This window comes from Anas acuta, chromosome 4 (assembly GCF_963932015.1).
Source record: "Anas acuta chromosome 4, bAnaAcu1.1, whole genome shotgun sequence".
In the NCBI taxonomy this organism is placed as follows: Eukaryota; Metazoa; Chordata; class Aves; order Anseriformes; family Anatidae; genus Anas; species Anas acuta.
This window is the reverse complement of record NC_088982.1, coordinates 43,045,711-43,061,615: the sequence shown is the minus strand read 5'-3', so window position 1 is coordinate 43,061,615 and position 15,905 is coordinate 43,045,711. Positions and strand designations below refer to the sequence as shown.

General features: G+C 38.8%; 1 long non-coding RNA gene across 1 annotated transcript in view; it reads left to right on the top strand.

Moving 5' to 3' along the window:
• Nucleotides 1–15,512, top strand: part of LOC137856047 (uncharacterized) — a 43,486-nt gene extending 27,974 nt beyond the window's left edge. Inside the window, exon 4 of the long non-coding RNA XR_011096157.1 lies at nucleotides 7,562–15,512. This is a non-coding gene — a long non-coding RNA (uncharacterized lncRNA). The remainder of the gene's footprint in view (nucleotides 1–7,561) is intronic.
• The last annotated feature ends 393 nt before the right edge of the window (nucleotides 15,513–15,905 follow it).

Sequence of the window (15,905 nt, the reverse complement as noted above, 5' to 3'; positions counted from 1 at the left end):
CTGTTATTCACAGCTTGACTGCCTTCTGCAGGGTTGTGAGTGTGTGCACACATGTATGTATCTGATTAAGCTTCAAAATTGCACTGAGGTTTTCTACGTGATATTAATGTAATTTCCTAGAAAGTAAATAGGGTCAGACATGCAGTATTTTCATTTCATTTGTTTTCTTCTTTCTCCCTCTTTAGTTTCCTTCAGGGGAGAAAATTTTTGTTCCTCTGTGGCTCCTACTAGTCCGGGTCACATTTCCTTCTATACACTATGGATCCTTTTTAATACCAGTGTAAGTGTTGCCATTGACATCACTGAAGACAGGATTAAGTTGAGAGAGAAAAAAAGAAAAAGAGAGAGAAGAACATAAAATCTTGCAATACTCATATTCTTTTCTTTTTCTTTCTTTCTTTTTTTAATCTAAAAAAAAAAAGTCAAAAAAATGCTAAAATACTGCTTAAATAATATGCATCATTATTTCATATACACTAAGAGAGAGAGGTTATGAGGTCACACTACAAATTAGAAGACTTTGAGGTGACAAGGTTGGGCTGATGATAAAGCAACAATCCAATTTACAATTAATTGGGTTTAATGAGTATTCTCAGTGTCTCCTCCACTGCAGGGCCTGATCATCCTATGCACTGAAACATATGGAGTTGTTTGTATGCAAACTAAGTAGGTATACAGAGAAGCATGAAAATTATATCTCCATTTATTACTTGGCATCTTAGAAAAGAAGATACTAATGACTGTACATTGCACAAGATCATAAATAATTGTTTTGATGAAATAAATACTAAAGTAAAAATTTATAGTAAATATTGTTGAAAACATCCTTTTAAAAGTCTGCATTGTTATATTAATTTAACTGTGATTTACAAGATTCTTGATAGATTTTATTTAAAATATATTAATATTATGTATTTTGCCTTTTCAGATCTGTTCTGTATAGATTGCTTTTGACTACTGTGAATTCATTAGCATGATGTAATATGTATTTAGGGTGTACAAATTATCTCTAACCTCAGCAGATCTAAATGGAAACAGCGCCATGTAAATCTCAAGGCTATGCTGGAGACCAATGTTTTTCTGTAACTCAGATTCAAATTCAAGCAGGAGACAGAGCTCCTCTCCACAAGGAGCTATATACATGCAAGACTAATTGTCTAGTCATATTTCCTCACTCAGATTATTGTGTTTCTCATCATCAAAGGTTAAATTCAAACCTAAACTGGGGTCTGATCTGCACACATTCCTTGCAGCAGGGCCGTCTCCAGTAGTAGAGAAAACATGCTGGGGAAGGTGGTGTGGAAAGAGATGCCAAGTTTGAAACAGATAGTGAATATCAAGGTGCTAATCTACAAACAGTTGCTTTCTGTAATTAGTCCAGCTGTAGTCTCATTAAACTCCATGCTGAAAGGGTGCTACCTAAAGACACATGGGTGCCCTGCACTTCGCTTTGGGACCTCTCTGTGCAGCAGGGATGTTGCAAGGATGAATAGACCTTGAGAGCAGCCCAGAGTCTCCTCAGCATGAGGAAATGCCACCAGAGGGTGTGTGAAGCCAGGCTAGATCACTCTGCACTCTATGTCCCCATCCCTGCCCTGAGGGGCACCTGGAGGGACCCCAAATGCCCAGAGGCTGGTTCCTGGGGTACAGATGTCTGGTGGTGTTGCATAGAGCACCACCAGTCCCTTGGCTCTTTCACCAGCTAGCTACACAATTCGCAGGCTCAAGTATTTTAAGACTGCTATAAGCTATGCCAAAGCCTGTTCTGGCTGGTGGCCAGGCAAGAGCTGGAGTAATAAGAGTGGGAAAATGCCTCCCAGTGACATTTTCCTCAGCTGCCCTCAGCTGCTCCAGGCAGGACGGCTGTGCAGATCCAGGTGCAGGCCAGGGAAAGTGGCAGCCACTGAAAAAAAAAAAAAAACGAGAGAGAAAAAAGAGAAAAGATATTGGGCTGTTTTGAAATGGTGACTTCATTAAAAAAAAATATATATATATATATTTTACTTGGGGATTTATCATGGATGTTTACTTCCATGACTGGAAAACTGTTTTTCACCTTGTATGGTCATTTATACACTGATGACTGGGTGTGAAACTTCAGCACTTCCGTAAGCCTGACTTGGCAGTACTTCGTGCCAGCCGAGCTCAGAGTGGACGGGGAACACACAGGGGGTGAGAAAGATGAAAATAGAGCCCCTGCTCGCTCTTTGTATATGTATATGTATATGTATATGTATATGTATATGTATATGTATATGTATATGTATATGTATATGTATATGTATATGTGTACGTGTACGTGTACGTGTACGTGTACGTGTGTGTGTGTGTGTGTATGTGTATGTATATGTATTAAAAACTCCAGAAAAACTAGTAATCATGAAGTGCTCCTGAACAGGGGAAGTGTCCTCTCCTGACAACAGAAGCCAACAGGGCAATCAAAAGGTTATTTAGGTCAAGTCATCAGGAGCCTGAGATGCTAGTGCTCTCTGTTAGCATTAGAAAGAAAACTGGTTCATTGTAACATTGATTCATCCAAACTGAGGTTGTGTTTGTTGTTTTTTTTTTTGTGTTGTTTTCTCTTTTTGTTTGTTGGCTTTTTTTTTTCTTTAAAGAGAGATTGACAATGTTGAAAGCAGGGCAATTTGGGTAGTGGGTGTCTCACACAGGGGATACTTTCACTAGTCATGCTAGTTATTACAGAGTTTGAGGCCAGAAACAGGCCAAGCTCGACCCTATCATATAACATAAATGAGGAGACTACCAAGGGAAGTTCAGCTTTCATTGCCCAGGTTAGTTAGTACACTTCATTCTTTATAAGGCAAGCAGTCTCGAGGACTGATTTATTTTAGTAGCACTGGAGAAAACAGTATTTCTTAGTACTGCTACCTCCTTCACTTTTCACTACCCATGAAGATGCCCATCAATACTTAGCAAGACAAATTATGAATAGGGGAAGGAAAGACTCAGAACAGAGGAAGAGCAAGCAGTAAGCAGAAGAAAGTACTGTTAAGACAACATTTACTCTGGCTTTCCAGCATCAAGTAAGGAGATCTAACAGAGAGAGCAAATGTGGGCTGCAGACTGAACCCAAGCAATATTTATGGTCTAATACATGAAATGGCTGCTCACAGAAGAAGAAGAAATTATTAGGTATCCAACATGATCCTTGAAGTAGACTCTGTGAAATATATCTCTGAAAGGATAGAGTAGACTTAAATGTAAAAGTCCAGTTAATAAAATATAATTTTTGCCAGAGGAATAAAATGAAACAGGAGGATCTTGGGCTGAATTCTTCATTGAGATATTGAAGTAACTTTATTCATTATGATGATTGGCTTCTCCCGCTGCTCCAAGGAGCATGATTCCAGACTGTTCTCTTTTGGTCTTGTTATTTGACAAGCATAAAGTGAACGGTAAATCTATTCCAATCTTTAAGCACTATTAACAGGAAGGTTTCAATATCACAGGATAGGTCTAAGCCATATAAAAGAGGAAAGCAATCAGTTCAGAGCCCTCTTAAACCTCTAAGTCATGCAACCAAGGAACCAATGAAACAGCTGTCAATAGCCAGTGTGCCAAGTGAGACTTCTGGAAAGGAAGGCAAGCAAAGAGGACAGTGATCTTCTCACCCAAAGAATTGCTGTAAAAAGTGTTGAGTGGATGTGAAAGATGAAAGCCCTAGCAGGAGAAACGCCTTTTGTGCATTTTTGGCTAAGCTTCTAACAGTGAGCCATGAAGTTGTCATTCATCCCTTGTCAGCTGTAATATGTAAGCTACATGCAAGGCAGCTTCACAGAGCTGAAAGGAGTGCTGCTAGATAGCAGAGTTGGATTTGTAGCCTGCCATCAGGACAGCCAAACATGCACTGCTGAGGTGTGAATTATGAAAGTTAGTTTCCAAATGGCCGAGGGGCAATAAACATTAATATCAACTAGACATGGATCCATGCCAAATAACCCCGACTCTCAGGGTGTTTGGATTGCAAACATTTGATTGGGATCCAAGCTTTGCAGCTGGCCTTATCTCTGCAGTGGCCAAGCCAAAACCCCAGGGTTCATGGCCACCTGGCACATTCTGTGATCCAAGGATGCAGTGTCTGATTACCTGCTCCTTTGCCACCTCCAGCAAACAGTCCTTTTTATCAACAATCACTTGTGCTTCCTGTCTTGCTCTGGTATCTTTTCCCTGATTTGGTGTTTTTTCTCTCTCATATTTATACTGGAAGTTCCCTGAATAAGGGACAGGCTTTAAATCTGTTTAGAAGAACTCTGGGTAGAATTATGCAATATTGTGGAAAATCATCAACGGAAGGCATGGAATCTGAGCATGAACTTTATACCTTCCATGCAAAGCTTACAAAGGGCACTAGACTGCTGTGCTTGTGAAAGAGAGGTGGGTAAGCAGTACATTTAATAAACATACCCAACTCAACTTGGAAGACCTTCTGAAATTTTAAAAGATGTATTATGGCCGGTTAGCAGTAGGTGACTACAAAATCCAAGCCAGAAGTCTCCAGCCGTTCCTGGGGTCAAAGACTGGACTCTAACCGTCTGTGTTTATTCTTTCCACCTCAAATCCCACTGACTAAGTGTCAGATGGAGATTGGAAGTCTGGAGATTGTAAGTGTTTTTATTCCCCAGGACATAATGCATAGAGTAGAGAATCACTTGACTTTGCCAAAATATAGTCTTGAGCCCCTCATTTCACCTCCAGCAGCCATAGCCATGCAAGGAGGTGTATGATCACCCTGTTCTCAGTGGCTGCTCTTTTTCTTCATGGACATTGGAAAGGAGGGGCTAACTTGGAGGATTTTTCAGAATATCAATAATTGGAACAAAAAATGTGTTCCAGAAGTACATGTACCTTTAGGGGGAAAACATTGCCAGGCCCAGTTTCTAATAAATGCCTTTACTCTAAACCAACAACCAGGAAACAATTCACATTTAATAGCTTAGAAAAATACCTAGGAACTTAGCTCTCTATTCTTCACTTACATCTAAAATCATATACATTTGTAGCAGGATATACTATGTCCCTCTACATGGGGTATATCAGAAGATACAACAAGAGAAAGCAGAGCCTCTTAAAAGGTTTGAAAAACTGAAAAAAGTCTGACCTAAAAGTCAGACTTTAGGGACAGAAACAAAACACTTTGCCTTGCCCTAACCCTTAAAGCCAGACCTGCATTGTGATCCTAAAATTGCTGAGATTTTTCCTGCCTTCTGTAACAGACATAGTTAGACATGACATAAATATCGAAGAATGCTGATTTTTGTTGAATTCTAAGAGGTTAATTAGCATGTTAATTATCAGTAATTAATATATGCAGATACAGACATGAGAAATGGAGACTTTATTGGTATGAAATTTGTCTATTAGCTACACTTCACACTCATCAAGTCTAGCTTTTCTGAAGCAGTAAGACTATTGATCTACATTATGGATTCTGCTTGGGTAATTACGATGTGTATTTAATATCCTTATCTTAAAACAGAATAAGGGGATGCTGAGCTTGCATCTGGAGTTGTCTCAATTTCCTCTTCTAACTTAGTGGTTGAAAAAATACATGAAATTTTATGATCAGTTCAATCCCTGGTTATAACTATCTCCATTTTTAGCTGAACAGGTTTCCTGAGCCTACATTTCTGGCTATTGTAATTATAGTCTTAACTCATGGTTGCACAAGGAAAAACTTTGTGGACTCCACACTGATAAAATTTCTGCAGGGACCTCATCTGAGCTTCTAGGAAATAAAAGGTTAATAATATTGATTGAGTTGGAAGGATGAAACCTTTCGTTTCTGACATTTTGAGAAACATCTCACTTCAATGATATTTAAACATAGTGGTGTGGCAAGTCTTCATGGATTGATATCATATTAACGTATATCTTTTCCTTTGTTTTTTTCACTGTCCCCATTGATACAGCTATCATTCCATACCAAATTTTCTATATAGATTTTTCTATACACACCTCCTAAATCATGAGTATGTCTTTCTTTAGATGACAGTTTTTATAGTTATCAATTTTTTTTTGAAATAGTGTAGGTCTAGGACATACCAGGGAGTCTAGATCATCAGAATACTATAGCAAGTTGATGAAGATCTGTTCTGTCTGAACTGTACAAGCATCAGGAACATGCCAACATCATTAAGACACAGTTCCTTAAAGTCCAAGTGTAGGTATGGATATTATTCCATATCTCCATATCCATAATCCATATCCATATGGAGGTATGGATTATATCATATATATCATAACATATATATATATATATATCATATACAACATGGAGATAATCCAATCCATTAATACTGCCCAGCCTTGTCTCCACCTGTGTGGAAGTGTCGAAGATGTCTGGCAACATCTTCATTTATTTGGGGCGGAGTGCTAATGAACTTGTGTTTCCTACTTGGCTGAGGGTTTGGAGTCTTCTTTTTCAGTTCACATTTTCAGTTCTACCCATGTGTTGTCATCATCTTCTACATCTAGCTTGCTGCAGGAACCCCAGATTCATTGCCTGTTCTCACTGTTGACTGTTTTATTAAGAATTCATAATTTCCTGCAGCAAAATTCAGAACTGACATGCTTTGCAAGGACTGTCCTGGGACACATATCCCTGACAGTCTCATGAGACTATGGGGCAACCCGTCATTTGTGTGGGGGTTAGGAAGAAGGTAAGCTATGGTGCAAATCTAATGTAATGCAATTTAAACCAGAAACAGACAGCTCCAGGTTTTGCAGTATCACCTACTGAGACCCCAGGAAAGGTTGGAAGGTCAAGCTGTGAGCTGTTTCACTTTCATCTATTTGTGAAGGCCACAAAATTCTTCTGTAGACATTTTAACAAATAATGCTTCAGAAATATATTTTCCCTTAACATCCTGCTCCTTTTTACTTCCCAAGTGTAAAAGCCAACAACAACTCAGCACGCATGTTTTAAGTTGAATAAAAAGAGCTGGTAAGAATGCATGTTTCACCCTTCCAGAGGGGTCATTATGAAAGTAGTGAGGTTAAAAATAATGTTAAAGTGATCTGCGGAAAAATGAACTCTTCATTTTTCTGCATCTTTTAAGACATTCTGAAATGTCTCTGCATGAACCCTTGTCTCATCCTCTTTCTTTTCCCTTTGCCCCCACACCCAGCCTCTCCATCTCAGAAAAGGAAAGTTTTTGGTACCTCTGGCTGTAACAAAATGAAGGGACCCTCAGTGCTCTCCCAGCTCCATCTTAAGATGAAGTCAAAGTACACAATTCCCCTTCTCACTTTTCCCCTTAGCCTCTAGCATGATGGTTACTGGAGTAGTGAAGGAAACCAGGCACCCAACCATAATGGGATTACATTACAAGGATGTTGCAGGATGAACCTCTCTGCTGCTGTAGTCTCCATGAGCCAATATTAATGCAGATCTTCAGTGAATGCCTGAGAATTTGCAGGACATTTGAAATGACATTGATGGTGCTTTACCCTTAAAAAGCAAAAGTTACTGGGCATTTAAAGACATCTTTTTTAGCAAACTGTTAACAGCTATTCAAGATTATATTTGTCAAAATTGCAGGAGAACTCATCCTGAAGTATGTGTAAATGCATCCATCCTGACCTACTACTGCTGGTGCTGTCCAATGGACTGAATCATTACCAGTTCAAGATATGCTGCTGTCAGAGGGAACTGCTAGCAGAACTTTCCTCTCTTAGGAAGATGCTCAACATCATCTTAAAAAAGGTAAGTTCCCTTCAGGTATCTCAGATAAACAGCAAGAACTACAGTTCTGCCCAGTCAGGCACTTCTACAGGCACTTCACAAAGTTAAGGGTACTTAGTGTCATATTTTTAAATGCTGAATCCTAAATACCTAGAGAACTCAAAATGAAGAATTCCTCATCGTGAAATTTCAACATGTGGTACAAATCAGTTTAGCAGCAGAGTCAGGTTTTCTGGATTCAGAACACAGGTTCATTCTCAGTGATGAACCTGTTGGCCCTGAAGGCAAGTGGAGACGCACCAACAGTTTGTTAGCAATGTCCAGGACAGTAAAGGAATGTCAGAGTTCTGGACACTACAGCAATTGAATTATTAATGAACTAATTAGCATAGTTATTACAGATATGTTAATAATCTTACCATCACAATGATTATGATAGTTATTAATATAGTAACAAGCATAATTAACAATGATAACATTTATTAGTACAGTTATAAGCTCTTTGTATATTATGTGAGAAGGTATGCTCTGGTAGCACCTTCTCACTTTGTCCTCTCAGATACTCTCAGTTCTCTTCTGCTTTATCCCTCCTTGGAGCTACTGTCTTTCCCTTCTCCTGTTTAATCCTTCCAATCTGTTGTCCCAAAGGTTACCCTTATCCCTGACTTTTCCCCTACCCCAGGGAATAGTCATTCTTCCGTTCCACAGGATTTGTACCAGCTATGCACAGTGCATGTCATGAACTGTACAACCATCACTGGATTCACTGCACATGTGGGATATTCGCCTTCACTCTGGGAACTGGGGTAGGAAGCCCTAGTTTCTGTTGACATCAATGCACATTCACTCTTGATCTCTTTCTCCTGAAGTCTTCTGTGCAGAACAAATACAAAAGAACAAAATAAAATAAAATAAAGTCAAGTGGAATAGTAGTATTGAACATAATTCAATGATGAATACAACAAACATTAATTTATAATAACTAATATTGAGGAAATAGTTCTTATGAAACCTAGGCTTTCTGACGCAAGAAGTCAAGTTCAATGTGGTTACTGCCTTGGGTCTAAACATTTAGGACCAGGCCGTGCACTAGCTGGACTTTGAAACTACTAATGCAAACATTGGCTTAGAGTATACTACAGCAGCTCATAAAGCTCCATGTTACAGGGACAAAGTATCTGCTGTTTTGGTGTTTACTGTTTCTGTTCTGGGGTAGACTGCATGTAAAACATGGCAAAGGGGTATGGCATCTTCATACAGATGGAGGAACATCCCTTTCCTCCCACTGCGCCCAGACACAGTGGTGTATCTACAGAAGGAGCAGCTATTGAGCCTAGGATTTCTGAGGTGAACACAGGGGAAAATGCCCCCTTTTCTTATTAGTGCAAATGCAGCTGAGAAATTACAAGCACAAATTGCATTTGTAGAACAAAACACACTATCCTTTGGAAATGTGATATCTTGCTTTCCAAGGGTCTCACTACTACTTATAGTTACTTCAGTTTATGCCCGCTTACCCATCACCCTCAGGCCCAGATCTAACAGAGCAGCAAATTTTGATGCAGATGTCTCTTGTCACCATTAGCATTGCACGGCATCATGTGCAGGCTCAGAAATGCAACCACAGAGGGTAGCAGGTTCAGATGTGCACACATGCATGCATGCATATTCAGATAACAGTAGCATCTGTTCACAACTTTACATGTTGTCCCTTCTTTGTACACCTTCAAGTGCTGTCTTGCCAATAGACCGCAAATTGGCCTCCTTTTGAGAAGTATATTTTAAGGTGTATATACACTTACATACATATGTCTATACATGGAGAGAGAGAGACGCCATGGCATATATGTAAGTATACAAATACAGCCTAATAACATATGACCCTGATTGGGCCACCAGATGTTGGCAATTATGAAACTAGCTAAAGGTAATATTAATGACACACAACCATCCTTTTTTGGAGTTCTTGTTCATGGTCAGAAACAAAAATGAATAATGAATTCTAAAATTGGTTTATAGCAGTGCCATCAACAGCATCTTTGCATCTTCTAGGTGTTTAGAGATGAGGGGCCCAGTCAAACCTGGCTGGCATGTAGATAATCCCAAAGGAGGGACGCGCAAACTCCACCCTTTCCAGTGCTCACTTTTGCAGAGGATGCTGCTGTGACTGTGGCTCAGTCACACTGTCATCAAAAAGGACAGGGAGGAAATGGGACTTATAACAGCAGTGCCTGGTTTCAGCAACTATGGAAGCCTGCCATATATGCTGTGCATCGTTTTTATAGCCCTGATCATGACACAAGATAGAAGCTGGAAAATAGTCTCTTATCATCATTCCACACACAACAGTCTCTCTTTTAGTATGTGCCCTGGGCATGATCCTGCCGGTTTCACTGGCACAGATACGGAAGACAGTATTTACTCTTCTCTGTAACCTATTTACAGGGATTTCTTCTGAACTCCCAGAATTTCCCCTGGAGTGGGACAACCCCATGCTGTTCTCAGTTAGTGCTATTCATAACAATTTCTAACAACAGCAACAAACAACAAAATTCTGCTGTGTTGAGCCTGAAAGACTTCTGGCACAAAATATTTGCCAAATACAGTCCAGGATTTCATTTGGTGGCTTTCTGACCAGCCTGCTCCTGAGCCGGGGTCCTTGGGAGTCCAGGGTCATCAACTAGGAATGAGCTACTCTTCCTACCTCTCTGCTTGGCAAGGGGAGCAGAAAAGGCCAGGAAACTTTAACTATAGCACAGACCACAACTTTGGAGTTGCAGGCAGCTGTTCAGCAGAAATGACTTTTCTTGCATCAGTGAAACTGTGGAAAACAGCAATGTTACTGAGCTGATGTAGCTTCTGGGGAAAATACTTAATCTGGGAAGTGTTATATACCTTAGGTTCTGAAAGAAAATGTTCACAATTTCTTGTTCATAGGAACTTGTGAAACATTTTACGTTTTGGTTCAGTTTTGATTAAAGTGAAGTTTGGAAAAGGTTAAGTTTTTCACACACCAGAAAGCTACTTTAACACCAGTTCTCCTTCTATTGCAAGCTAGGGCTAATTAGGCAAGTTCTTGGCCCAATAAGCAATGAGATGGCCAAATAAAACAAATAGCTATGCTACTAATCTCTCTTACATAAGTGAAACATGAGAGAATTTCACAGAATCATTGGTGTTATTGTAACTAGGATTTAAAAACAGGATAGTAAATAAATGTCATTGCCTTGTCAAAGAGATGTAAGACTTTTATACTGGCTGTATATTTGCCCTCTTGACTGCTGCAAAACAGTGGAAAGAAATATCGTAAAAATAGAAGCGCTTGAAAAATATGGTGGAAAATTAGGCAAATAACCAAAGCAGTTTGTAGTTATAGCTAAGTATTCAAATTTCCATTTACCCTACCCAGTCTTGAAATGCTAGGGTAAATTTGGGGTTGATTAGGAACACATGACAGGAGCCTCGATATCTCTCAGCCCCATAGCTCTCAGACACATGCAGTATTATGTAATGTCCTCTTCATGTTACATATGCTCTTCGGGATCATGACCAGGCAGGAGCCACCAATAAGGCTGACACTGATGTTGCAGGTACAGAATACAATGCTGCCGCCTAAAATGCTTGGATGTTGCCACCAAAGAACTGGAACATGAAGGGTTTCTGAGCATGAAAAGGCTGTAGCACCTGCTCCTCTACCTTCTTCCTATACAAGAACCTTCCAGAACCTTTACCTTCCTGTACAAGGAGAACAGTCTTACCTAGCCAAGAAAAGAAAACAAGTTACCTGTCTGCCAGAGGACTGGCAGACTAAATACACAAAAATTTATTCACTTGCATGCAACAACGGCATGCAATCCGTTTGTCTGTACATAGTGGTGAATAAAACCATTGCAAGCTGAATGAAAACAAAAGGTATGCTTTGAGTTAATAGATTTTGTTCTAAATAAAATATGGAAATGGAACCCTAGAGGGAGGAAAACAACAATACTTCATGCAAAGGTAGTTAAAAAAAGAGACAGTTGATATGGGAATATGGAATTTAATGTCTTTGCATACAGTATTTTTAAAAAATGCCAATTTTCAGCTTTTACTTTGTGGAATGTGGACTAGCAGGTCAGTTGCATAAGCTGTTTGCTGCTCCCATTTTTCCACTGTTCATACCTTTGGCTTGGATAAATTCTTTTGAAAAACAGCTTTACAGAGCACAGAGACAGGTGCATTTGCTGGTGGAACTCTGTAGACCAACTAGTCAACTGAATATGGTAAACCTCTTCCCCCTTAAAACTGGTGTTTTGAATTGTTATATAAATTCAACAGTTTCTAAAGATAAATGTGACAGTGACAGCTCTCAGGCTGGGCAGGTCAGTTACTCAGTTATATAAGAAACCCGGCCTTCTGTGCAATGTCAAAATTTGCCTGCAATATGTTTGGCCAAAGATCAACTATAAACGGAGACTCTGATCTCTTCAGACTTCGTCTGACCTGCCTGTGGTTTTTCTAATATGTAGCCGTCTGCTCTGGGCCAGAACTACATTTTCTTGCATTCTAGATTTTATCATCATTTTACATTTTACCTTCAGTGTCCCTATGAGAAAAAGACTGAGACTATTATTATTAATTTATTATTTTTTTAAAAAAAGAGGATCAAGCAAAGAAGAAGAAAGGTACCAAAAATTGTAGCCTGAAATGATTATCTTAAACTAAACTCCTTGGCAAATATTGGTATTTTCTGGTAAAAAAAGAAGATAGAAGAAGATTGTGAAAACACATCCTGCCCACCTTGCTCAAAACTGACTGGTGAGAAGAGAATTGGTTGTGGTTGCACACATGCTATGCATGAGTAATCAGGCCCTCAAAGCTTTCAAGTTACAAGCCTGAAAAAGGTAAGATCTTCAAGCAAGGGGTAAGTCTCTTTATGAAGAGATCAATATGAGACATGCTGCTGAGTGCTCACCACTTCTTCACAGTAAAAATCTGGCATATAGGCTCCTCAAAACAATAAATAATTTAGCACAGATCCCAAAGACTTCATCAGTTTAAAAATCATGCTTTCATTTTTTTTCTGAACACGCTGTGCCTTACATTACTATGGAAAACAACTTCCAGTGGAAAAAAGAAGACAAGTGTTAGTGAAATGGTTAAAGAGATGCTTCTAGGTTTTCCCCCGTAAATCTGATGGCATTTTGCAAATAGTTCCTTGTTTTGCTTATAGATTTCAAAATTATTGTCTCTGATTTACACGTGTTTTATACATGACCAGAGGAAAACATTTTTAAAATTAAATAAAATAATTATCTTTTTCTGTCCCACAAAATGGCCTGAGGGAGTCAGGATGTAATCTACTGTGATTTATAGATCGCTTTTTGAAGTAGATTAGATAGGTGATTTTATATCTTTTAAAAATAGCATAGCAAAGTATTCCATAACAGCAAATTTTTCACACTTCATCCCTGGATCATGAAAATGGTCTTCTTCCATTATGCACTCAATAATGAGCAAATCAACATGTTTACCATCCAATTGAGACATGTAACTACAGAGAAATCCAGCCATCTCAAGTGCAGGTGGTACAGAGGTCTTCAAAATTGTGAAGTAAAATACATCTTCAAATAAAATCACAGTGCAATGACCTTGGTCGAAATTCAGCCTCAGTTCTACATATATTGGGAACCAAATTCTGGGGTAACAAAGAATGAACTTCTTACCTTACAAATGATCAGCAGAAGGCCTTTTCCTTACTTCAGTCTTACTGAAACCTGGCATGTAAGTGGGACAGCCTTTGTGAATCAGCCCTGTGCCTGACTTGTGCATGGAGGTGAATGCTATCCTGAAAAAGGGGAGGAAAAAAAAAAGGTGATTCAGACTGAGCTTTTCTAGACTTAAATAACAGTTTAAAAATTTCAGATGTCAGAGTGCAACTGATTAAATTTGCAGCTGTCTAGGTGAAAGCAAGTGATTGGAGGATCTCAGAGGATTTGGGACCAGATTCACCCATATGGTTTCAGTCATTCCGACAACAGAAAACATCTGTAAAACTGTTTCCCTGGCCAGAAAAAGTTGAGTTTATAGTTACTTTGTGTCTCTAAGTATCTGATGAATACAATCCTTTGTCTCTAGAAGCATCTGAAAACCCAGATGCTTATCTGCAATTCTCAGCTAAAAAAATTGTGATAGGCATCTTGTGATAGCCCATCATGAGCTTTTCAGTCATTTTTGATATTGAGTAATCGGTTAGAAAATATTTGAACAGAAATTCTCTCTGTGCCAAGAGGAGTTTTTATCTTGTATGGACTTTTATGTTTATTAAAAGGAAGATCCTGTTCTGGGAAACTTGCAGCCTAGGTATAAAACTGCAGAAGAACAGTTAACAATCAGTTTAGATAGACAAATTAAGACAAACAGTGCAGGAAGAAAGTCTAAAAAGGAAGAGTAACTGAGCACTTGCATTTGGCTCATTTTCATGTCTTAAGGCTGCAGGGGGTTGTTTGTTTTTTATCTGTGCTCCTTTGATGGACTCAATGGGAGGGTTTTATGAGACAAGAGTATTTTGAGGAGACTTTAAAGAATAAGGGGTGGAGGCACAGTGGATTGGGTCATGAAGGGAATTTCAGGCAGGGGGGCTCCATTGAAGAAGGCACCAGAGAAAGAGCTGGCGAAGCAGATGTGTGCAACTTGAGCCAAGTAAAGGAGACAAGGGTGAAAAGATGAGAGCAGAGCTCTTCTAGCAGACTTCTCATGCTTCTCATCCCACTCCCACTTCAAGCCTGAAATGCATGGAAATAGAGGGTGGGGAGGTGATGATGGAGAAAGAATTGCAGTGGCAGAAACTAACCCAACCTTCTCAGCCTTCAAAAAAGATACTTGTAGTGTTCTGGATTGAGAGTTTAGATTAGAAATTTTGTCTGTTTCCACTTCCTAGTGCTGACAGGTAACAATATTTTCTAATTCTTTTTAAAGATTCATTTGCTAGAAATCTGCTACTTTTCTTTGTGTTTGCTTGAGACCACTTGCACATTTGGATCTCCCAAATATCACACAGAGAGACTCTGGAGACAGAGAATGAAAGAGGTGCTTTATTGTTTGCTCCCTTGCTAAGTCTCTCTCTTTCTCTCTTTTTTTCTCTCCCCTGTCTCTGAAGGAAATTTTTCCAAATGTGCACTTTCTCAGTCTTGTCTGAATGTTCTTTAGATTAAAGGTCAAAGATACAATTCTTGTCATTGCATAGATACCAAAGAGAATGGTAAAAATGGAGCATTATCAGTTTTGTGGACCACATTAAAAATAACTGAAAGCAACAGCTTTAGGACTGATTTAAAAGGCCATGCAAATGGGTAAAATCTAGCAGCCTTAGGACACAGTTTAACACTTTGGGACATATTGCATACTTTTATAAAGATCTTTAAATGTTGGCAGGAGATAAATCACCTTTTCCAATTATTTTGAAATTATGCAAGCTAGGCATACTACAACTTTTGATCACAAGTACTTACTGAAATGTATGTAATGTATTCTCCAAGTACTCCTATCAAGGTCACACTCAGATCTAGACCATAATGGCTCTCAGAACACTGGTGGTCTGAGGGCTCTCTGCCCTTCCACTGGCAGCAGTTAAACAAGTACAATAACATAGGAAACTCTGATTATAAAAATTCATCAAGTTAAACTAAAACACTAGCTATTAAACGGAATACATAAAGTAGGAAAGAATTATAATATAAGCAGTGTTGTGTTTTGTAAATAATGAATAGATATCTACTGCCCATGGGAGAAAAAAAACAAACAAACAAAAAAAAAAAAAAAAAGACAACAATTTACTTTAGGCAACAAGATAGACAATGACATGCTAGCATTAAAGTGAAAACTTTTGTGTCCTTTTAAAAATTAGTACTGCATATACCTACATAGAGAGTAATGTATTCTCCAGTTGCTGAGAGCTAGTACAAAATCAACATGCTTTGACAGATAGGGATAGTTCTGAAAGGGTTATTCAGTGCTTAAGAGAGTACTTGTCACTTGCATAATTTTAATAGAATTAGCAGACAGTTTGATGGGATTACTTCTTCTCATGATAATCCATCTTCTCTGTAATACTGGGAATTTTTGGTGACAAATGTGGCTACTGGCTTATACAGATTTTTTAAACCTCGTTTTAAAAGTCATTGTGTCATTGAACATTGTTATTATTAGATATGGACATTTG